This window comes from Megachile rotundata, chromosome 6 (assembly GCF_050947335.1).
Source record: "Megachile rotundata isolate GNS110a chromosome 6, iyMegRotu1, whole genome shotgun sequence".
NCBI lineage: Eukaryota > Metazoa > Arthropoda > Insecta > Hymenoptera > Megachilidae > Megachile > Megachile rotundata.
This window is the reverse complement of record NC_134988.1, coordinates 3,155,321-3,180,591: the sequence shown is the minus strand read 5'-3', so window position 1 is coordinate 3,180,591 and position 25,271 is coordinate 3,155,321. Positions and strand designations below refer to the sequence as shown.

Here is a 25,271-nt window from a genome sequence, read left to right as displayed (position 1 = left end):
ATGCGAGACATAGCCACAAGGAGTCATGTAATGCGCGCTTGACAATTGTTGCATTTTTTGACTTATGGGAAGGAAGCGACGAGGTGGACAACGTTATCAACTCCTTAAACTATTAAGATCCTTTTATCTCCCAAATCCCAAGCCAGTCGCACCATCTACTACTCAAACATTAAAGTGGAAATTAGTATCTGTCGATCTGCCAGATCAGAAAGTGGAAAGCATTAAACGTAACCTGCGTACGATGGAACATCTGGGATTCCCTGGCAGATGACGGACATACGTGCCGCATAGCCAAAAAAGGATTGTAAACTCGACGTCTACTCCAGTGAGTTCATCTCTTTTTGACGTGAACGAATATCCGGGACGTAACATATACAATACGGAAGAAAAGAGAACGTGCAAACAAAATAACAAATGAAAAACGTCAAAAAAATATTGCGACGTGGGTACAGAAAAAATTGCGCTCTGGAAAAGATTTTGACTATGGAGCAAACGCTGCACAAACAGATATGAATTAAAATATTTATAAATTGGAAGAGAAAAAATATTTGAAAATGCTCCGTACGTGGCAAGAAAGAAAAAATGGTATTGAAAAGGAAACAATTGGACAAACTAAAAATCAACGCTGGTACACCTATAAATCAAAACTTTCGACAACGTCCAATTCTGGAAGCGTGTGCCGTCGCAGAAGTGACACATTATGTGCAAACTTGGTACGAAGAATAATATATCCGAAGATCATTAGTGTACCTGCAGTTAAATACGGGCAAGAATGTGAAGATACTGCCCACCAAGAACTGCAAAAATGTACAGGTACAGAAATCAAAGAATGTGGAATTTTTATCGATAGTTGCCATCCATTCTTGAGAGCATCACTGGATGATGGTATCGATGTGGAGGGCATCGTTGAAATCAAATGCCCAAAAACTGCTGAGAACTTGTCGGAAGAGGCAATCAAGTCGATTTCGTCTATCCGACGGATATTTACAGACGAAGCAGTTACTGCGCTAAGCAGAACACATGCATACTTCTACCAAGTGCAAGGACAACTGCATATAACAGGTAGAAAATATTGCATATTTTGTATTTGGACCCCGAAAGAGATAAAATACACTGCCGCCCAAAGAGAAGACGTATTTTGGCAAAATGAAATGGAGCCAAAATTACGCTACAACAGTGGTATTATGCCCATTAGAGAACACGAATTTATAATGAAAGAAAGAGCGCGCTTGAAAAAGCGAAAGAGATCTGTCACCGAAAGTAATACAAACGTTGTAATATCCAAAAATTATTAACGTTCCTGCAGTTAAATACGGGCAAAAGTGCGAAGAAATTGCCCACGAAGAACTGAAGAAATATACAGGGGGAGACATTGAAGAATGCGGAGTCTTCATCGACAGTTCCTATCCGTTCATAGGAGCATCGCCGGATGGTGTCACTGATGAAGAAGGCATCGTGGAAATAAAATGCCCAAAACAGCCAATAATTTGTTTCCAGAGGAAGCAATTAAAACGATTCCGTCTAACCGATAGATAGTTGAAGATGAAGAAGGTACTACGCTAAGCAGAAGTCACCAGTACTTCTACCAAGTGCAAGCACAATTGCACATAACGGGTAAATCGTATTGCATATTTTGAATTTGGACGCGGAAAGCGATAAAATGCACAAGCATTGAAAAAGAGGACAGGTTTTGATAAACTGAAATGGAGCCAAAGTCAATTAAATTTTATATGGAATGCATGTTACGGGAATATGTAGATAACTAGTACAATAGGGGTATGCTCATTACGGAACCTGAATATATAATAGAAAAAAGGAAGCGCTTGAAAAAGCGAAAAAGATCTGTTACCGAAGGTAATGCAAACATTGCAACGATCGGGCATTGGATTGCACTATAAACTGCAGTTGGAGGCACTAGCACGTACGCCTTTAATTATCGTGCGCCTGTTGACTTGTTCACGGGTTGAAAATATAATTTTCTTGTCCAAATTATGTTATCCAATATCATCCACTTTGTCTCATTTTATCCCATTCTGATGGAAGAAGTCCACCACCTTCGCGTAGTTTCCACCGTGCGATAATACTTCTTTTAAAACAATATTAACATTAACAAATATTCTTCTTCTAAAGTAATAATAAAGTAAAAGAAAATTGTTGAAATTTGAATATCATAAAAGAGAGAAACCATAAAAGACAGTTTCCATAGGAGCATCACCGGATGGTATTATCGATGAAAAAGGCATCATTGATGTCCAAAAACAGTTGAAAACTTGTTATCGGAGGAAGCCATAAAGACGATATTCCGTCTATCCGACGGATATTTCAAAGCGAAATCGGTAATGAGCTAAACGGATGTCACCAATACTTCTACGAAGTGCAAGGACAACTCTGCACGTAACAGGTAGAAGATATTGCATATTTAGCATTTGGACCCCGAAAGGAATAAAGTGCACCGGCATCGAAAAAGGCGACGTATTTTGGGAAAGTAAGATGGAGCTAAAATTAATTACATTTTACATGCAATGCATGTTGTCGGAAAATATATAGGGTGTACGGCTATTGGTGGAATCCAATAAAAATTAAAGTAAAAGCTTCTACAACTGTTCATTACACATGTAACATTATGTTCAATATATGGAATGAATATAAGAAAAAAAATTAAAATTATACATATAATAGATAGTAAAATATATTTATAACGCAGACCAATACCAGCAGCTATAAACATTAAATATCATATCTGATGTCTGAATAATTTAATATAATAATCGAATGAGGAACTGCAAATAAATTAGATTACTGGTAAGTTGTATTCAATAAGAAAAAACCTTATATCTTATGTCCACGCTTCATATCCTGCTCCCGCGCCCCTGTGTTTCAACCCTGTTGTAATTCCCTAGGTTTGCTGATGTAGGCACTGGTTAGTGACGAGGAAATGGATATCTGTCTAAAAAACGATGAAGAGGAGGACGCGACGGTTGCAAAAAAAGAAGTAAAAAAAAAAAAGAAGAAAAAAGAAAAAAAATGGGTAGTTATCGGAAAATAATTTTAAGTTCATGTTACATATCATTAATACTTCCTATTTCGTTCATAAAAGCATTCGTCAAAGCTGGTACTAAAAGACCATTTATTAATATATTTCTGTATTTTATTTTTGTATGTATCGCTCTGCGGTGCACTGAACCTTCAAGAAAAACATATGCAACTGTATAAGTATGTACGTGTGCAACATTTAAATCCAGAAGATTTGTCATGGCGCTCGCGGTTTTCAAGATGGATTTTTGCGAAAATTGAGCGGAATCTGTCGTTCCTCCTCCATTTTTGTGGACAGGCGTAGCCTTCTTTACAAGAGAATAGTGCTTCAATGGCCACGTATTCTGTAGGACGTACAGAATACGAGTGCGATTCGTCCATGCGCTGGACAAAAACGCTGATCAGTCAATGCATGGCCTGTCATTTGTGGGGACTTTATTGTTGGACCGTATATTCTGCTAAACAGATTGGACGGTTCATCATACAGAGTTTTTGTGGAACATGTTCTTCCGACTCTTTTGGAAAAAATTCCACTAGACATTCGGAGGCTTATGTTCTTCCAACATGATGGTGCGTCTGTCCATTATGCCGCGACTGTCAGGTTATACCTAAATGAAACCTTTCAGGACAGGTGGATTGGCCGCGGAGGAGTTGCACGGCGCCCAAAATTAATGATACAAAAAAACATTAAACAATCGCCCCCTTTCGGGGTCAAGTAATAGCGGAGTAACAAAATTAGCCCCTTATTGAGTTATACGTTATTAATCGCTGGAGCAATCGATGTTGCATGGAAGGAACCATATACTTTCCTTCAGGGAGTTGCTGGAAAATGAGAGTGAAAGTGACCGTATAGATGATTATTTTCAAGCAGAATTATTTTCAAACAATGGATTATTTTAATCAATTTCTTGTAAATATGAAGTAGACGGGTTAATTCATTTATTAAGTACTACATTGAAACTATTTTTTCGTGGACAGAGTATAACCATTTTCCAAATGCGTAAATTTCTTGGTTAACATTATTTTCAGGAATAAAACTATCAAGTTTCGCTGTTTAATTTCACATTCTTTGTAAATAACGAATGCCAAATTGTTAGTTTTGAGACACCATGCATACAAGAACGAATTTGAAACAAAAATTCTCTTCGCTTTTTGTCATTACGGCAATTTAAATAAATCGTAAAATAAGGGAATGAAATATTTTTCTGTTATAAATAAATTACATTTTGTCCAATTTGTTAATATCCACTTTTTATAAGTAAAAAACCATACAATTTCCATATTACAAGTTATAATGTATCTTGTATGGTTCTCGAGATAGTCTATGCAGATCGAAACTTGAGCCAGAGTCGACGTATAAAATCAACAACTAGCTGGGTTTAGGGTTGCAGTCATGTTCATAACTAACGTTTAGGAGTTTAAGTTTGAATTAGAATCAGAATCAAAATGATAGTCAAAGTCAAGATTAGATTTCTTTAGGTTCAAACTAATTTAGAACTGGATGAAATTAAAGGTTCTGGACACAATCGGAATTGGAGACAGGTACAGCGCTGTGATTGCATTCATCAGTTAGAACAACCCCTGCAGGCAACATTCTGCCCCTGCTATTTATCGTTCGTCGTGCACTCGCTTCTGCGTTCGCCATTTTGTCGCTCGCCGCGCGCCAGCTTACTGACCACCGCTGCGCGGCAATCACGCTTCGCTCACTTTTCCAATGGGCGCCTCACTCGCTCACTCTGTTCTGTTCCGTACCTTTCGCTCCTTTACTCATGCATAAATCCAGTTCCCCAGAATCAGAATCAGAATCCAGTTAGGTAAAATAATTATTCTGTTAACCTCAGGAAAAGGCATGGTTGAGTCGAAAGCTTAGTCAGTCGTATTCTGGTTTGAGTTCGAAACTCTAGAATTTCAAAGACTAGTGGGAACGGGAAATTCAGGTTTTTATTGATGAGAGGGATTCATCCAGCGCCGGTAGAGGATTTTCGAAGTTCCTGTGGGAGTTTTGGAGGCTTAATTTAAATTGTAGTTTTATATTTATTTAAGTTATATTTAAGTTTTATATTTATATATGTATTGCTTCACGGATATACCCGACCCCGGATCATGTTACATTTCTCGGCGATCGAGCTTCTTGGCGTCTGAAGGGGTCTTCCCCCCAGTGGTGAGGATAACTTTGGTGCACATATCGTACAGATCATTTGTGCACATATCGAATATTTACTGTACTTCGCGACATATTTACTTGTAATTTCAAATGTTATGCATACATCGATGACTTTATTCCAATAAGATATTGCAAGTAAATATAACTCGAATTACGTCGTGTTTGGTCTCATTTTAGTCAGGAAAATGTCACGAATTAATTGGTAAAAGTTTGATAACGAAAAAATAAAAAATAAAAAAGTCTCACAGATACACTAAGGCCCGGATCACGTTACATTTCCCGGCGAGCGAACCTCGGGCGTCTCGAGGGGTCTTCCCCCCCCCCCAAGTGATGGGGATAACATTTTTGCTTATATCGTAAAGGACATTTTTGCGTATATAGAATGAACACTGTATATTATTTTTAGAATACCCATGACAAAGTGTTTTTTTCTCTTATAAATAAAGTTAAACATAGCATTGCTGGCAATGTTCAAACAATTTATTAAATAAATAATTATTACATTGTCTAAAGGAAATGTAGTATTATTCATAATACAGTATTGCCTGGAAACAAGCAACACGCTTAGGACCGGCCAGTTGCTTATTTCGAGGGTGGTATGCTATTCGGCTTGCCTTTGTTCCCGAGTGCGCCGACGGTAGAGGTAAACTATAAAGTACTCGGTCGAGCAGCGATGTTATTCTTTAGACAAGGACAGAACATAGCATGCTTTGCCTTTTTAATAGTAGTAAAATTTCGCGAATGGAATAATATACTTACCAGATTCATAACAAGCAACTGCCCAAACCCGAGCAAGTAGCTTATTACGAATCAATTTAGAATTAGATGAATGAACGACAGAATCGCTATGCATCAGAGTGAGAATCATGTTCTGTCCTCTTTCCACTAAACTATTCGGTCGTCCGTGAAAATTTATGACGTCTTCGGTTTCACGGACCTCTCACTCTTTCTCGGATCTCTCACTCAGCGGCCGACTTCAAACAAAGAAGAGGGGATAGAAATTTGCTTGTTACGAATCACAAAACTGTTGCTTGTTACGAATCAATAGTGTATTCGTTTTGGCTAAAAGGGTCATGGACCATTAGTTGTCGAGTCAGATAATAAAAAGAGTAACTGTTCCGTAGAATAATTCATTAGATTCAATAAAGTTTAGAATTTGAACTAATAAAAGAATACTGTTCTGACTCTCGCGTAATTTCCGTAGTCGACTACATCGTATTAAATAGTAGATAAATCTGTCTAATTTTTGCGAAAGCGTAGTTAGGTACATTTAGAGAATCTCACTTGTTAGGTCGGATTCCTCGCTGGGGTAGACTATACAGCGCTAATATTGAATAATTTCGCCAAAGAGCATTTACATAAATCAATCGTACAAGTCAAGTTAAATTTCGTCATTGGGATAGCTGCAAATGCGAGAATCAAATATAAATGTATAAAGAATACCAAATTTAGTTACCTTTATAAAAGCAAAGTTAGCTTTATCAGAGATCAGATTTAGATACGATCCAACAAAGTATTAACCAGCGAGCTTCAATTAAGTTGAATTAAGTTGAATAAGTTAGCTAGTTAATTTAAGATCATGTCCGTTTGTTCATCTCTTTTACCCGGTACGTAGTTCACGCGCTATGTGTTTTCGCTGCCGAATGTCGGTTTTTTCCACGCACGTGTTCAATTGCGTCATATTCTACTGCGTTCCTTCAACCTCGTGTTCCACCACTTTCGTGCACTTTTTCTTTGTTTCCTCTATTCCCGCACCTGTAACGCTCCCTTCTGCCTGCACTCCCCACCAACTGTTGCTAGCACGCGTGCCATCGTTTGTTCGCTTTCAGTCGTCCTCTGTCGTCTGTCACAAGTGGTGCGTATTTTCCTCTTTTTCCTGTCCCTTCCTAGTTTCTTCCTATTAGATCGTAACTAATATTGTACGCAGGGTCCAGGTCAGAAACAAATTTGAGATTGAAATCAAATGAGATCAGTATTGTGCTTCAATATTCATAATTTAGTTCAAACTCAAAATCGCCGTCAATCTCACGGTTAAGATTGAAGTTGTATTCGAGGCCAAAGTCAGGAACATAATTAGGATCAGAGACATAGTAAAAATTGAAACCGAAGTCCAGTCTCAATTAGAGTCGAACTTAAAATCATTATCGGGACCAAATTTGTAATCAAATCAGATATATACTCAGAGCTGAAAATATAGTCACGCCAAAATAAGGATCTAGATCAGAATTTATGTTAAGTCATCAAGCCAAGCTCAAAACTTAAGTTGAAATTAACCCTTTGCACTCCTTAATTTCTATTACCTACCAATTCCTTCATTTACAAAATAGATAAGAAAAAATGTCCTCAATAAAATATGTTATAACAGTGTGGTGTATGTAACAAATACATTTTTCATTTATTATAAATAGTAAATAAATGAAAATGTATACACTCAACCAATCTATTTATCTGAATTATTTATATGATTCAAGAAAAATGTGATGTCGAGCCACACTCGACATAGGAGTGCAAAGGGTTAAAACTAAGCTGGAGAAGAAGTCACAGTTGAAGCCAGTTAACACGAACACCAACTAAAAACTAATACAAACTAGTGCAATCAAACTAACATACCCAATGGGAACCGAACAGCGAGAACTGGCAAACGAAACGAGAAAGGGAAGAAACACATAGCATACATATTAAACATTACACAAAGCAAACTGCAACAAACCTATAGATAAACAAAATTAGTATCACTTATTACCAGCCAACGGCCATACTAGTCAGGATACACCGGTTCTCGTCCGATCACCGAAGTTAAGCTGAGTTGGGCGCGGATAGTACTTGGATGGGTGACCGCTTGGGAACTCCGCGTGCTGTTGGCTTTTTTTTGTTTTCTGCTTTATTCAATAAAAAATCCAACAATCGTAATCTAAATACAATAAAAGAAACTTTAGACGATTGCATTTATTGAACTTTTTATTCAAAAAAAAATAGAGAAACAGGGAAAAAAGAAGCCAACAGCACGCGGAGTTCCCAAGCGGTCACCCATCCAAGTACTATCCGCGCCCAACTCAGCTTGACTTCGGTGATCGGACGAGAACCGGTATATCCTGACTAGTATGGCCGTTGGCTGGTAACAATAGGTGCCAAATTTGTTTTTCACTGTATGTTCCCTGTACGAAAGTTATTGTTTTATTTCCTTTTTAAGATAAATAAGAAGAATAATGAAGAAAAAATGGAAACTTTGATCAATAATTATTGAATATACAAAAAATTATTTCACTCATAATTTTGTTCCTTGACTATACACTTACGGTCTTCAAAGGCGTGTATAAATTCTTTAAAAAACACGGAAGGATATTTGTATACCCCGCTCCGAAATATTGCAATAGGCGAATGCACATAGGAAACTGTGGCATAGGAAGAGTTAATAACGAGTAATTAGTTTATCCATTATTCAAGAAAAATGTGTACGCAGACAATATTGTGAATTGTTTTAGTGGGTTGTTTTAATTTATTTAATTTAATTTAAATTATTTACAAATCGTCGAAGATACTATTACATGCTTCAATAAGGACAGGGAGGTCTTTCCTAGTAGGTTGGAACATTCCACCCCACGCGGGAAAGTCGTTAACTGGCACGCGCGGAGTGTCGTCCTAATATGTCGTTGTGAATGGGAATCACCGTCAGGTTTTAGCCGGTAAAAATCCGGCAAGTGCAGGCCACTCTAGTAGGGAGTGGACGAACATGTGAAGGTTTAGTCACGTTAAAAAAATTTTCAGAAGTAAGACCGTGTTATGTTAGATTTTTCGCCACCATAATAACAGAGCTGGAAAGTGAAAACTGTACTTAGATAACACGAAGTAAGTTACACAGGCAGACAGTAACAATTCTGGAGGACCAAGCACAGCCATTTGAAAGTTTGAGATATAACAACCACCATAATAAGGACAAAGCTTATAGTGATAAAAGCCATTAATCAAGATCAAAACATAACAAAGACCAAACTTCAGGTGCAGTGAGAAATTGAAAAGAAGATAAAAGGTATAACTTTTATACCGAATTCAGACAAAAAAATATTAGCTGTTTTGGCATTTCAGACAATGCTCACAGATTTTTATTTCGGTAACCACCGGGAATGTGGAATCTAAACTCATTTCTAGCGAATATGAAATGATTTTCAGGCATAAAAAAAACTTCAGAACAGACCCTTCGTTCACAAAATTATGAAATTCCTTCCAAACATTACACCTAGAATTTTCTATCTAACTAGTATGGGATGCGGAACCTGTATTAAACTTTTTAACCGACTTCGAAAAAGGAGGAGGTTACTCAATTCGACCAGTATATTTTTTTTTTTTTTTTTTTTCTATGTATGTTCGCCGATTACGCCTAACTGGGTGGACCGATCGGAATGAAACCTTTTGCATATGGAAGGTGCTGACTCCCCATTGGTACCATTATCAAAAAATTTTTCATTTTTTAATTGCAAAGTGTTGTTATTGCAAAAAAACCGGCAACATTTTTCTTTTTTCTATGTATGTTCGCGCATTGCGCCTAGCTGGATGGACCGATCGGAATGAAACCTTTTGCATATGGTAGGTGCTGACTCCCTATTGGTACTATTATCAAAGAATTTTTCATTTTTTAATTGCAAAGTGTTGTTATTGCAAAACAACCGGCAACTTTTTTCTTTTTCTATATACATGGTGTGTTCCATAAGTAATGCGAAGGAAATTCCTGAGCCGCTCCTGTTGGTCGGAGGGGGATCGGACCACGTGCGTTAGATGCGGGGGACCCTTAGCTTTCCAACGAACCCGGTCCCAGGGATCTCCGAGCTGTGAAAGGGACAGGACGTTAATTTTTGTGACCCCCTGTTTGGTGACCGTGTCACGGAGAAAATGGAGTCGACGATCGGAACAACGATACGCGATAAAGCTTTTGTGCTAAACTAAACAAATCTCTTGAGGAGACAAATAAAATGATTCGTGAGGCTTATGGGGACTCTGTTCTGTGGTATTCACAAGTTTCGAGGTGGTTAAAGACCTTTAAGGAAGGGCGGGAAGAGGTTCGCGACGATCAACGCTCCGGGCGGCCACAAACCAGCAAAACAGTCCGTCAAACAGTCCATAAAGAATTTCTTCCTGAAGGACAGACAGTTAACACCGCCTACTAAGTGAATATGCTGGAAAGACTGCGAAAAAGGGTTGTCAGGACGAGAAAACACATCTCCGGTACCTGAATACTGCATCACGACAACGCGCTTTGCCACAACGCGCTGCGAGTACGAGAGTTTTTGACCCAAAACCAAGTGTTAACGCTTCCCCAACCCCCCTATAGTCCTGACCTGGCACCGGCAGACTTTTTCTTGTTCCCCCGGATCAAGACACCCCTGAAAGGAACGCGTTTCTCGTCCGTACAAGACATTCAAGCGGCCGTGACCGAGGCCCTAAAAGCGGTTCCGGAAAACGCATTCCAGGAAGCGTACCGTTTATGGCAGCGTCGCTGGCAAAAATGTGTAGATGTCCAAGGGCAGTACTTTGAAGAATTTTAAGTATTTGTAAGAATTGGTACAATCAATTCCTTTAAAAAAAATACTTCGCATTACTTATGGAACACACCATGTATGTTCACCGATTACGCCTAACTGGGTTGACCGATCGGAACGAAGCCTTTTGCATCTGATGGGTTTAGACTCCCCATTGGTACCATAATCAAAAAATTTTTCATTTTTTAATTGCAAAGTGTTGTTATTGCAGAAAAACCGGCAACTTTTAAAATAAACTTTTCTCGATTTTAGTGCGCTTTCAATATCTTATCGCGGACATGATTCTGTACAATTTTGTTCATATACAAATTTCGCGGAAATGTTTAGTTTTCGTGATATTAGCGAATAACTATTGTTATTATGATTAGTGGAACGCCCCGTGCTATGCACGGGAAAGACAAGAAAGTGCAATTACAATGCACTGTACCAAAACACTAACTAAGCTTTGCCGCTTTGACACACAACTTATGCAGCAAGATGAGTTCACGTTGACGTTGGTGTATTATTCCCATTGCTTGGTACAGTCTCCCTACCGTTCTAACAAACATTTTTTTTATTTTTTAGTTGCAAGGATTATTTTTTCTATGCATGTTCGGCGGTTTTTCCTAGGTGGGTGGTCCGATCGGAACAAAGCCTTTCGCATCTTGTGGAGTCAAACTCCCCATTGATACGATTATTAAAAATTTTTTCATTTTTTAGTTGCAAAGGATTATTGTTGCAAAAAAAGTTGAAAAACGAATATCCATGTTGTCTTTTACTTAATTATGTTCATGGCATTTACGCAGACAAAAAAAAAGCCCGGAAGAACTGCCTCACAGTATCCTATACAATTCTTCCCATTCCACTAAAAAGCGTGAAATAAAATAATTTTCAGAAAAAAAATACACCGACTTCGAAATGCACTAAAAAGTATAAAATAATTTCTATTTCCTAATGAAGTAATTTCTATTTCTTTGAATCATACAATTACGTCACAGATATGAATTAAACCTATTTACTCGTTAGGCAGTATATTAAATACATTTCAACTTTTTCGGAGGCGGCGCAAAATTAAAAATACCTCAGTAAACGTTGCTGCCAATAACCAGTTGATTGTGGTATGGCGTATTGGAAATTAATAAATCCCGAGAAAGAATACGAACCATTATAGATATATCTGGTAATATACGTAAATGTAATGACTGCATCTCCATTTGATCAACGTTTCTGATATAAATGAAATTGAATCGACTTCGTTCGCGTGTAGAAGCCATGGATCTAAGAACCTATAAACGGAGCCCACGACGCGGGAATTACCAAATTTGCGACAGATGGGCTCTAGCTTTATAGTATATGCGGCGATCAAGTCTTTCCGTCGCATACTCTATGAATATAGCCCTTTGCGGACTACCGCCGCATATATGCGTTCTACGTAAATCATCAAATTCTCATATATGCGTTTGGCGAAAACAGTTGATTGAGCCGAGAAACGCGTACATGTGTTCATGCACGTAAATCTGTGCATGTACATATAATATGTCCAGAATTTGACTTGGAATGCTATGAACGAAAACCGCGTTTAGGCAGAAATATACGCCGGCAATTTTTAATGACTATCGCGGCAGGAGCTCGGCCCCACGGTTCACTTCGAACCGTCCCGTCCGCAAAGGGCTAGATAGACCATAGTTACATTTTATACGCATTAACACCTACTTCGCGGCGTGCTGTCGAGTTATATGTATAGAAAAAAAAATGGCTATACAAGCTTTGCCTATGTTCGGCTGTCCAAAGGTTGACATGCTCAAAAAAATCTTTTAATTTTGCGCCGCCTCCGAAAAGGTTGAAATGTATTTAATATACTGCCTAACGAGTAAATAGGTTTAATTCATATCTGTGACGTAATTGTATGATTCAAAGAAATAGAAATTACTTCATTAGGAAATAGAAATTATTTTATACTTTTTAGTGCATTTCGAAGTCGGTGTATTTTTTTTCTGAAAATTATTTTATTGTATAAGTTTTCAATGAGGTGCCCAAGACTACGTTATAGACATTACCAGCTGGTTAGAAGGGACAATAGAGAATAAGTAATAAACGTTGTTTAATGCGGAGTTTACGGACGCCATCATATTCTATGTGAAGAAATGAGTTTACCTTTAAAAAAAACGTGCATCAACGACGCAATCTTTTAGCACAAAATTCGGTTCACACAAGTTCTGATCGACTACGTATGGTTCGAAGAGTTCCTGTATTGTACTGGATCGTTAAAGAGGCGGTGGTGACACATTGCGTGCAGAGTAGAGAGAGACAGAACACCGCTCAGTAGGATGGGCGAGTCCCCAGCATCCCCGACATTTCTTTTAGGCAGAGGTTAAGATGGACTTAAAACTGGGAAAGCTTAGTTCACAAAATACTCCATTCAGAACGAGAGTCGAAAATGACACAGCCACTTTCCACGAGGTCACTGTTTTGAAAAGTACGAAGAGAGAGTGAGGGTGCAGTGAGCCTCAAGAAAGACACAAGGGGCGTGCGAAAGTAAGAAAGGGACAACCAGTCAAAAATAACGTGAAAGCGCTTTAATGTTATAATGTCAAGGAAAACATATGATTTTATAAAATTACCACAACGTTACTTATGACAATACGTACTCTGCAGTACCAAAAAATAACGTAAAGAAGGAATTTATCCAATATGCTTCAATAAACACCAATATTATAAATTATAACTGATACATTCATTGAATTTGCTCGATCATAAGATTAAAAATATTTTCCATGCGTAATTTGCCACTTAATGAAATATATTGTATTAATTTACATGCGAACCATTAATTTATAAAAATTTCAAGTATTGTTTAAGGAAAATTACTAAGACAACAAAAGAATATCATTATGTTAGCTGTATTATCTACATTGAAAAAAGCAGCTATGCGCTGTAAGTGCTTCAGTAAAGTTGAACACGTTATTTCCATAGTCTATGAGTTCACCATCAGTTGTACAGAGTATTTAAATGTGCTTAGTCTCTTTGAAACAAACAATTAAATCACACATGTCTTTAAACAAATAACACTACTGTCTTGGTATTAAAGGCTCTCGAGCGCAACCACAGTAGTCCTAGGTAAATTTCTTTTTGATATTTATGGGATTTATGCAAGATACTTATGAACACTGTATGCAAAATAATGTTGCATTTTTTACAAATGAATTCTTAAATAAATTTTCTCTCAAAGCAGACATAATAGTGAATATTCAATAGTGAACGAAAACTGACTGTTGAATAGGGTCATCCTCCTCTCTTGGAATTATGTACCGTATTAATTTTTCTTCAATAGAGCCATTAGTTTTGATATACAAGACTTTCTAAGCCTTATATATTTTACGTGACGCTGTTTCATAAAAGACAATATAATTTTCTTCAGCAACTGTACAGCAGGATTACAAAAATATTTTACGATTATAATAAATGTCACTCATATTCTGTCATCGTAAATGCTTTCCAGATTACCAGCAATTTTTCAAAAATATGTATACTATTATAACCTTTATTCAATGTACACATATTGCAAATAAAAAACCATTAAACTGAAACCATTAAATAAAAATGCCGATCACAGAAAATTTCGTATTTAAACAACAAAGTTTATAGTCTTTAAGAAAAAAATTTGATTTCTCATTCTATCATCTGAAACAACTTGTCACCAATTTCTGCAGAAATATTAGTTCGCGTACTGTTATATTATTCTTTTATCCTATTACTCAACTTATGATAAAAACTGTGAAAATATCACGTCAGCTGCGTCTGTTGCTGTTTATAGAACACTCACCGATGCGAACATCATTCGATTTGTACATTGATAAACTGTAAGAAATGCAATAGTATTATACATGAAATAAACAGCTATTTAGATATTCTGATATGCTAGTAGTCTTTAATTACTATGAAGAGCATATAATTTTAAGTGCTCGTGCTTCACTACTGACACAACCAGAAAGGGAGATAGGGAGAGAGAATTTCGATTGCTTTCCCAAAACAGTATTTTCTTCGTAAGTGTGAAAACTTCATATTCGTGATATAAGTATTACATTTGTTTGTAGTGAGTCAAAGGTAGAAAAAGATAGCGACAAACATGGAAAGCACGTGCGTATTCTGTCTTTTACACTCAAAAACCAAAATTTTTTATTTTTAGATTCTCGTGAATAAAACTTTTCAACCGTGTGCGCCCACGTTTCTTCTCTCTCTTTCTCCTTTTTTTGGTTTTGTTTTTTTTGTCATTTTTTGTTTTGTTTTTGTTTTTTTTTCCTTTTTACGACAATGAACACGATGTAATTATGATCATAATTACTTGTATAGCATGCCGTGAAAAGAAGTTGGTATCTCTGCCGTATGTGTGAAAATCCGAAACTTTTATGGTTTGTTACACAAGCAATTATGTTTAGCGTCATTTTAATAACAAAAAAGTGAGACGAATGCGATGGTAAAAATTTTCTGAAAACGCATTAAGAAATAAGAAAATTGCGATCTTTTAGTTTGATCGCATTAGTATGACTCATCGACATTCAATCTGCGACGGCTCAATAACCGATCGTGTTTAACGCTTCACTGATTCGTTAGAGATTTTTTTCACACGTACGGAGAGAACACTAGTTATAATCAAAAATTGGTGAAATCACAAGTAATAAAGCATCTAAATCACTGACTCACTCACTATATGTTCAAATTCAGATTTCTCTTATGTTAATAATTGAAAGAAACAGCATAATTTGCATCTAGAAACATACATATATGTCACATTTTTCTAATAATTACGGTTTAAATTTAAATTTAAAACTCTCAGTTTTGTTTAATAATATTTTAAAAAGCTGTACCCAGTGAGCAAAGGGCTTATATAAACATAGAATTTCAAATCGAAATAATATACTTTTCATGAAAGTGAAGAGTCTGAGGTAAAATGATCAACCATTCAGTATTTGCATATACTCGCACAGAAATATAATGAAATGTAAATGCTTTTTCTAATTAACGCATCATAAAATTGAGCCGTTCATTTGCCAAATTCATCCAACTTCATGAAACAGAAGTGTTACTTATTTTCTTATCCTTAATGTTTTAAGTGTAATCAAATACTGCAATACAGATTATAAATGAAGTAAAGGAATTCACGGTGGCCACTGAACGATTCAATTACAGGAAATTATCGAGAATTCCGACTCATTCTCGTACACGCATACATACTACAATTATTATACCTCTAACTTATTATTAGTAACACTCAATCACAAATTTAAAACAATTGCACGAACGTAATTCATTATAATTTCGAGTACTCTAGCATAAAAAGGTTATCTTTTTTGCGCAAACTGCATCAAGCAATTATATGTTACATCAATTAGCATTACTAGTATCTGGATCAACGAGTCAACAAATATCTTTTAAAAAAAAAAATACAAAATTTAAACTTCACCTCCTTCGAGCGAGTTCTGCGGAAAATAATGTTCGATATTTATATATTCCATATGTTCATGATAAACTGAGCCTCCCTATTAATTCTACGTACCAGTTGTTACTCAAAATCACTACTACTTTTTATTATTCGACAATCTCCACCAAGAGTCTCAACAGGCACATGTTCTTTTTTACTGTTTCAGATATAGTTGGATAATTTTCTTCAGTACTCCATAAAGAATTGATTGCACCACCGGTGAAGGAACAATCGGTAATGCTTTCCAAATCAGCATTCAGGAACGTAATTCGATTCAGCCATTCTCCTCAGTAAATGGACACATTTTTCTTGCGTTTCTCAACGTTGAATCCAGTGACGTAGTAACAAGTTTGAAGTCGTCCATATTTGGAAGTTTGAAAACATCTTAACGCGTACATTATACGCAACATGCGAAATTCATTCCTTGCTGTATCTCTTGAGAATACCATTCCAACGCAACTATGAAGCTGCCATACAACATATTGAGGTAATTCCGAAATTCAACTTTCACTGCTTTAAATGACGTCCTACATATCAATGACACCTACATGGTTTCAGTCTGTACATTTTCTTTTATACAAGACGTACATCATTTGCAGACATCTTTCTTATCTTCTTATATTAATAACAAGAAAGTTGGTTATCGATAACTGCAGATATGTATATTTACTGATATATCCATTTAAACAGACAGTAGTGAAATCAAGCTGATGAATGTTTAATTCAAGCTATTCTGCTGAGAATCCTGTGCTAATTCAAATCGAGTTAATTGTGATTACTGACGCAAATGCTTGATAGAAACCTGCATTCCATTTTTGCGTAACCGCTCTTCAGCTGCGTGTCCGGTAGTGAACACTACAACTGTTACTTCTGATCAGCACTTCTAATCATATGAAGTCTTCGCTCTTCTAAATGCATTCTAAGTTGTTCTGATTCTGACCTTCTGTTTACGTGAAACGTAATACTCCGTAAATACAGCATATTTTTGCTTCATAAACCATCCACTCTGATCTTGATTCCCAGTATAAATCACTTGTAGTGAATATTTAATAGATAACCTTCTTCATATCTAATTTATGAAACATTCACCTCTATCGTGTTGTGATGTTCCGAAATAAATTCTTCGTTCATCAAATCCTTGGAATCCTCGATAAAAATGTCTAACAGACTATTACACAGCCTACAAATGATCATCTTCATAGCATCACACAACTGAATTTTATGCTGTACAGAATAGCTAATTCGTCGAATCTAGAAATATTGTGTGCCAATGATAGTACACGGTTTTCAAGAACAGGTTGACAATCTGCTACGGAAAAACGAAATGCGAATACTGTTCTTCAAAAACTCTAGTCCGCCGTTTAAACTTACTAAATTCTCGGCGATTGTTGATTAGAGTTCAATTCCCATTGAGTGTTTCACTGAGTTCGTTTCAAAGATTACTTCTCAAAGATTGTTTTGTGCAAAAATTAGAACAGTACATTCCGCTTGTGTAGTTCGATTTAAGATATGGTCCAAAGAAAATTTTTGTCTATTGCTTCTTTAAAAAGTAGAACTGTCTACTCATATTTAACATAGGACACAGCTGTTTCCCTTTTTCTCGAAACATTTAAATCGTACGGTTATGACTCTTGAGATCGACATAATAATGTTTAATCAGAGAAGATTAAAGGACTTTGCTTTTTGCTTCAAAAACTTTATAGCTATCTGGTTAGCGCATTCGTTGTGGCGCGATTTGTGCTGCGTATCCGCTTTGGCAGATGACGGGTCACTTGTATTCTCATGGTTTCAAATTTCAATAAACAACCTAAATGCGATAGAATCAGGTACTTAGGGGTAAATGCTGTTGAGCTTGTAAATTTTTCTGATTCAACACAGTCTACTTTAACTAGTACATTCATACAGTACCCTCACAAATAGACTGGCATGAGCATATATTTCTATTCCAAAGTTTTCACTTTTCAGGGTTCGGACAATTACGTGTAATGTGAAATGCAATAAAAATTGCAATTTTCCAACAACTGGCAGGAAAACTGAATAGATGCAGCATGCTTTTCGACATTTCTACTATTGTCCTATTCATATGCTCTGCAAGGGCATTTTAATGAAGATACATTTTATACTAAGCAAATGGCACATTCTCTCTGTGTTCAAGTATCTCGTTTGTTGCATCGATATTCTGTCCCGTTACATGACTATACATATTGAATTAATATTATTGCAATTCCATGGCTTTCATAGACAGTTTATATTCTTCTCATAGATTTAGCAGAAGTGCTATACTTGTGTCAAAGGCTCAGTAGACTCGAATGACTGAAGTTTGAAGTTCAGTCCCTTTCCTTTATGGAGTACAAATCATTATCCACATCGGTTGTAAAGATGTCTTCTCCAGTTTTTCGATTCGTGATTGCAGCGCAATTTTCAAAAAAGTGACATTGTATGTAATAGTGTTAGTAGTGGTCCTGACTACTCACAAGGAAACAACGCAATATCTGAGACGAAGGTAATTACCCGATGACTCAATGAAGACTGTTTATTGCAAATATTTATTGGTTAGATTGTAAATGCAAGCAATGTCGTATTTCTATGGAAAAAACTCATTACTGCTATGTACGACGTGACTTTTAATTAGTCTAACGTTTCCCATTGTCTTTTTTGTAATTATATTAAATAATTATTAATTTTTCCCTTATTAAACATTCTATTTAATAAAAGGTCTATATTAATTATTTTACAGTAAACAATCCATATCTACACGTCGACGATGATGCAGAATTTATAACACGCGATCTAAGTACATTCGCTTCCACAGTACCTTCCAATTTCTGTATGTTAAATATGTCGTACCATTAAAATGCAAGCACCAATTGTTTTTCAGGTTCATTGTTGCCGTAAAAAATAATTCAAACTAAGCAGTTTATTCGATTTTCATAGCTAATTCAGATATTCTGAAGGTCATTCTCTGTTAGTCTTATTATTACGTACAAGTAGTCGCAAATTATCATTGTGTCACGCGTGATCGACATTTCCATAAACATAACTCTTAAACTTAACGTCAAATCTACATAATTTTGTCAAACACGTAACAAGCGAACAAATATGCCCCACTACTTCTCGATCCAAATAGATGATAGCAAACAGTCATTAGATACTGCACTTTCAAGGCTTTCTTGCCAGTTTTAAACAACTCTACGTGTTTACGGGCAAGAATATGTACATTTGAACAAAACATAATATATGTTCCAAGAATTATTGATTTATGAAGGAATATTAACATGTTTCGTGTTACGTGTACCATCCATGATACATATTTCTTTAATGCGCTGAGAATATATGTTTATGACAAATTTAATTCTGTAAAAGATATTTCTACTAAAAGATTGACGCATTACACAAAATGCAATATAGAACGAAGCACATAAGCTTGCTTAGTTGTTATATTTACAATAATTAATAATTACATGTAATAGTTCTGTGACAATATATCAATCTTTAGTCGAAATATCAAATGTTCCGAACGACAAGTCAGGCAAAATGGGCTTGTCACGGAACATACTAATGTTTCGCGATTATAAAACTGTTTAAATTATTTTTAGACAAATGTCAAGTAAATTTGATAAAAAAGTACATGTAAAGTCGCTACTTACATCTCCAAGCCTACGACATGCTAGTATACAAAAAACATTTGCATAAGCATACAAATAAACGTCAGCTATAGAAAAAAGAAAAATCAAATACAGTTCCATTCTTTATAATACACTAATATGAACAATTTTCTATGAACGGCATTTTCCGTAAGTTATTTTCGAATATATTTAATTAACGTGTTACAAATCAATTTTCCTATTTGCAATCAGTACATCAAATAAAAATATGTATACAGTGTTTCGCAACTAGTGAAAAATCTGGAAAGGGATGATTAATTCAAACAATATTGAATATTTATCTTTATGAAGATTGAGTTTGAAGATTCGTTTCCGAATCAATAATGAAGAACACTAACCAATAGACTGGTGGACAAAATTATAAGACTCTCTATTTATTCTGTAATAGTTCTTTAGTATCGGCGATGGGGATTCATTCTCACAGCACCCCAATACACGCAATACACAGTCCACATCCAACAATCATAATTAATTTTTACGACGCCATTAGACTTTGACGCTGCGTTCATGTGTTTCATTAGAATTTTAGCATTATACATATTTCGCGTAGTTTAAAAACATGTGTATATGTAAGTAGAACGATCAAGGCATGGAAGAGTAGTATATTTTGAATTATACCATTTTGTGACATCCCGGAAGATTCGTTAATGTTGAAGAATCAATCAAGATTCAAAAATCTTTATGTAGATTTTACTTCTTTCATAGTAAAATTTTTCTTTTCAATTATCAACAATGTTTTTTTCTTTTTACCGACCACGTCACAAACTATTCAATTACCATACGTATTTATCGTTACCATACGTGCTATCTATTCAGTCAATAATACATATCTTCTAATTCATCAAATATATGTTATTAAATTATTACTAAATAAATTAAAACATATGAAATAAATTAATTACAAATCAAGGTGAATTATTATTAATCGAAATAGCGTATTCTTTTGTCAATCTAGAAAATTTTAATATTAAAACATTACATGTAATATTTCAAATATCGCGTACTTCAACGCTAGCGTAGCCATCTGCAAGAAAAGGATTCAAAATACACTGCTCAAAAGAAATATGGCATAGAAAAAATTGGCCAAATTCGACTGATGATAACTCCGTGAAAAATCATCGCAAAGTTATGCTCTTTTTTTTAAATTAAAGCTTGAGATCTCTACTTTAAGACCCTGTAGTTTGATTTTAGATTTGATGCATACCTACCACAATAACACCGTAAATGTGAGGTCATGTTTGCAATATTGAAAATTACAAAGTTTGACGAAATGCATGGACTTGCCACATTTTTTTGAGGCGACACTGTTTACAGCAGCAGAAAGTACAAACCTTTATCTTTAATTTCCAGTATGTGAAAAACCGCTACCATTTTTTTCTGCAAAGATACAGAACTTTAAAGAAACCCTTGCATTTATGGCATATACCGCCGCCATTAGCATTACCCGATATGCACCTCGGAGAGGTTGCTGGACAGATTTTGCGCATCATATGCCTCTGACAAGAGCCTTTCTTTGTGTGTATTTGTGTGTGAGTATCTGTGTGTCTGTATGTTTGAATTCTAATAACGCGTGTTTCCACCGCGTTGTTGAATTATCCCTTGCAGTCGATTACTCATGTTAATGCAAGCCCTAATTTCTTCCTGTGGAATGTCATTCCAAATTTCAGTTAAGACTTGCGATAGATCTTACAGATTGGTAGGTTGTCTTGTTAAATTTCTATAGGGTTCAAATTTGGACTTACTGCAGAATATGGAGCATTCAAATTGAATTGGGACTGCAAAATTCGAGAATGATTCTCAACGAGGCTTCTCGACGATAATTCATACACACACACAGATTCTCACACACAAATACACACAGAAAAGGCTCCTGTCAGAGCCATATAATGTGCAAAATCTGTCCAGCAACCTCTCCGACCTGCACATCGGGTAATGCTAATGGCGGCAGTATATGCCATAAATGCAAGGGTTTCTTTAAAGTTCTGTATCTTTGCAGAAAAAAATGGTAGCGGTTTTTCACATACTGGAAATTAAAGATAAAGGTTTGTACTTTCTGCTGCTGTAAACAGTATCGCCCCAAAAAAATGTGGCAAGTCCATGCATTTCGTCAAACTTTGTAATTTTCAATATTGCAAACATGACCTCACATTTACGGTGTTATTGCGGTAGGGATGCATCAAATCTAAAATCAAACTACAGGGTCTTAAAGCAGAGATCTCAAGCTTTAATTTAAAAAAAAGAGCATAACTTTGCGATGATTTTTCACGGAGTTATCATCAGTCGAATTTGGCCAATTTTTGCCTAAATTTTTTCTATGCCATATTTCTTTTGAGCAGTGTATATTAATTTAATTTCACGTGAACATTCGAATCATCAATTTATAATTTTATCGATAAAAAATTATATTCTATCACAAGTTAAGACTTCGATTTTTGTAAAGCATCGATTCTAGCATAGCGTACTAGTACTCCACTACAAAAAGCGCGAGGAAATCAATTAACACGTTCCGTGCCGCGTGGGGCGTATGCGCCCCACGCTGAACTTTCCGTTCAGGCCGGGCAAGCCGCTTAGTAGAGTAATGTTTAGCCAGGTATTTGTTAAACTAATTCCTAGAAAAATAAATTTATTGCTTTTGTGTATTATGCATCTTAAAATGTATATCCTTCCCTTGATGATTATGATTTTTGCATTATTTTAATCATAGTAAAGTACACCTATCCCCCGATTTACACGGTACTCGGTTTACACGATTTCACTTTTACACGGTTTTTAAATTTGCACCGGCCCGGAACGAGAAGATCCGAGATAGTTGACGAACGTGGTGAGCCCGCGCTAAAAGGCATCGCGTTATTCAACTTTTCAGACGCGCCAGCCGAGGGCAGATAGGCAAACCGGAGGCTCGCCCCGACAGTTTCTCGTGAGTCTCTCGCCAGTCTTTCTCCGAGTCTTGTCCAAGAAATCGAATCAAATACCTGTAGTAAATCCGAATAGTAAAGAACATTTTAAGTTATTTTAAACTTTGTCCCCTACAATTTAGTGCAGTAAATTTTTAGCAGCAGAAAGCTGTACATCATTGTGTTTTTCTATTTGGAATTTTTTAAAACTTCATATAAACTGGTTAGTGAAAAACAATTTTAGTTTTTGTAGCATTTTTATAATTTTACTAAAATTTTAGGGGTTTTACCATGCCAAAAGGAATTACAAAATAACAAATGAAAAGAAAAGTTATATCTTTAGAAAGCAAAATTAAAATTTTGGATCGTCTACATAATGGAGAGAGTAATAGATGTTGCTAAATTTTATTCTATGAATGAAGCCACAATAAGGACAATAAGAAAAAATGAAGACTCCATTAGAAAAAGTGTAGCAGCTGGATCTTCTACGAGTCTGAGCACAACTACATACGTAAGGGATGTTGCAATGGAAAATATGGAAATGCATTAATGATATGGCTAGAAGACACCACTCAAAAGCGGATTCCAATTGATACCAATACAATTACAAATAAGGCTTTGAAGATTTATGAAAAAATTAAGAATCAGTTACCATCTACTTCTTCAGCTGAAAAGAACGTATCTTTTTCTGCAAGCCATGGTTGGTTTGAAAGATTTAAACGAAGACATTCTTTACATAATCTAAGATTGAAGGGTGAACAAGCATCTGCTGATTCAGATGCAGCGCAACAATATCCGGCAAAATTTGCTGAAATTATAGCCGTTAATTCCTACATTCCTGACCAGGTCTTCAATGCTGATGAATCCGGGTTATTTTGGAAAAAAATGCCAGAAAGAACCTATTTGGCTAAAGCTCACAAATCAGCTAGTGGTCATAAAGCAGCGAAAAGTCGTATAACAGTTCTTTTCTGCTGCAACGCTTCAGGCGATCATGTAATGAAACCATTGGTTATTAACAAATCGAAAACGCCACGCTCATTTAAAGGAATAAAGATCAACAACCTTCCCGTTTATTGGATGGCCAATAAGAAGGCCTGGGTTACTGCCACACTTTTCAATGAATGGTTTCATAACTTTTTTGTCCCAGACGTCAAAAGGTATTTAAGTAAAAAGGGGTTGCCTTTTAAGGCCCTTCTTTTAATTGATAATGCACCAGGCCATCCTCAAGATTTACATCACGAAAATGTGCAAGTTGTATTTTTACCCAACAATACGACTTCTTTATTGCAGCCGTTAGATCAAGGGATAATTTCGACCTTTAAGGCACAGTACATCAAGCGAACCTTCAGGTATATTTTAGAACAAATGGAACATGATGAATCGCTCCCAATTATGGATGCTTGGAAAAAATTTACAATCTTAGATTGTGTTAAGCATGTTGGAGTATCATATACCGAAATTAAGCAATCAACGCTCAATGCCTGCTGGAAAAAATTATGGCCAGATGTAGTTGAAGGTGAAAATTCTAGATTACCATTGGAGCATGAATATTCTCAGATAATGGAGATTTTGCTGAGGCAGATATTGTAGAACTAATGGAGGACAAAGAACTAGATGAGGATGATTTAGTGGACATGGTTAATGAAACAAATGATCGTGGCAGTGATCCTGATGAAGCAGAGTCTGAACCAGTTGCATTCACAGCAAAAGTCATCCGTGAAGGACTTGAATTAGGGCGAAAATTGGGTAATCATTTTCTACAAAATGACCCGAATGTTGAACGAGCTCTCCTATTTCAGCGAGATATTAATAAACGCTTAACTCAATATGAGGAGGTCTATAAAGATTTGATCAAAAACGAAACACAATTGTTAATTACGGATTTCACTACCAAGGTTCGCCCATCTGAAGTTGTTTCTAATTCATCTAACATCGAACTTGAATCGCATCAACCACTATCGAGTGATGAAAGTGATATCATACCAATCAGGAATAAAAGATTAAGAGTCTACGAAAGTGATAACAGTAACTAAATTTCTGGTTAAATTTTTTAATTTATATTTCTCGTTTCTATATGTAAAATGAATTACATACATATACCTTTATATTTTTGTCATTTTATAAATAGACAGTTATTTTTATGTTTTTAAGATATATTTAGTTTTATTTTACGTTGAAATAAATGACTGAATTATGCACATTTGAGTTTGCTTTCGATTTACACGGTTTTACGTATAAGAATCTACGATTTCGATTTACACGGTTTTCTAAGGAATCTATTTTCAGTGTAAATCGGGGGATAGGCGTATATGCCAAATCAAAAAAACACAAGTCTAAAGCGTGGGGCGTATGCGCTCCACGGAAAGTCTTGAAAAAACGGTGCGGCACGGAACGTGTTAAAATTCCAAATCTTACTAATTTTTAAAAACACAGCGGAAGTTCAGTTTAGAACCGAACTCGAAAGCAACGTAGAACACATTGTAACATAATGTGTAGCATTATACAGGGTGTCCGCACCAAAGTGTG

The 25,271-nt window shown here is 35.9% G+C and overlaps 1 protein-coding gene and 2 non-coding genes across 6 annotated transcripts in view; 1 reads left to right on the top strand and 2 right to left on the bottom strand.

The window, feature by feature from the left end:
- The window catches only part of LOC143264620 (uncharacterized), a 188,496-nt gene that overhangs the window by 73,129 nt on the left and 90,096 nt on the right, over positions 1-25,271 (bottom strand). The window lies entirely within an intron of this gene.
- On the top strand, positions 7,943-8,061 carry LOC143264729 (5S ribosomal RNA). The gene has a single exon (XR_013038659.1). It is a non-coding gene; the product is annotated as a 5S ribosomal RNA (ribosomal RNA).
- On the bottom strand, positions 8,192-8,310 carry LOC143264715 (5S ribosomal RNA). Its single transcript, XR_013038645.1, has one exon. It is a non-coding gene; the product is annotated as a 5S ribosomal RNA (ribosomal RNA).